General features: G+C 37.1%; 1 protein-coding gene across 1 annotated transcript in view; it reads right to left on the bottom strand.

Moving 5' to 3' along the window:
* The window catches only part of CFAP53 (cilia and flagella associated protein 53), a 19,436-nt gene that overhangs the window by 8,932 nt on the left and 9,892 nt on the right, over positions 1–612 (bottom strand).

Raw genomic sequence — 612 nt, 5'->3', positions numbered from 1 at the left:
AAACCATCTACTACAGATTATTGCGATGCTATTTAGGAATTCATAGCAGACATCATAAGATATCATCAACTGAATCTTGAACCACTGCATGACAGCAGTAGCTACCTGTACAATGTGAAATACTTTATACAATGTTTAGCTGACAATCCTGTGTAGCAAAACCATTAAATATACACCAAGCGACTATCTCATAGTACTGTCATTCTCCACATCAGGATAGTTATTTAATTTTCGTAATGACAGCAATGACACAAATTCTGCATGAATTCCATTGCCCAATATATATATATATTTTTTTTTACTTTTTTTTTTTTTTACAAAATTAAGTTTGCCAGCACTAAAGCTAGATATTTGGCGGTTTGCTTTTTCATGCTCTGTGGCTTTGCTAAGGATCTGTCTTTGCAAAGTCTTCACTTTTCTAAATGATTCCTAAGTCAAATAGCTGCTGTCTCCACCTAAACCCACATCTATATTCCCTGACCCAGGTTTTGGGTATAGAATTAATAGGAGCGTTATTCTCTATCGGGCCACGGGTTCACACCTCCACAGAAATGATGCAAATTTGGCCTCTCCCTGAGGTCAACTGCTATATCCACTAGCAACTGGGCAAAC

Source organism: Egretta garzetta, unplaced genomic scaffold, assembly GCF_000687185.1.
Source record: "Egretta garzetta isolate BGI_Z169 unplaced genomic scaffold, ASM68718v1 scaffold179, whole genome shotgun sequence".
In the NCBI taxonomy this organism is placed as follows: Eukaryota; Metazoa; Chordata; class Aves; order Pelecaniformes; family Ardeidae; genus Egretta; species Egretta garzetta.
The sequence above is the reverse complement of the archived record's forward strand: the minus strand, read 5'-3'. Positions and strand labels throughout refer to the sequence as shown.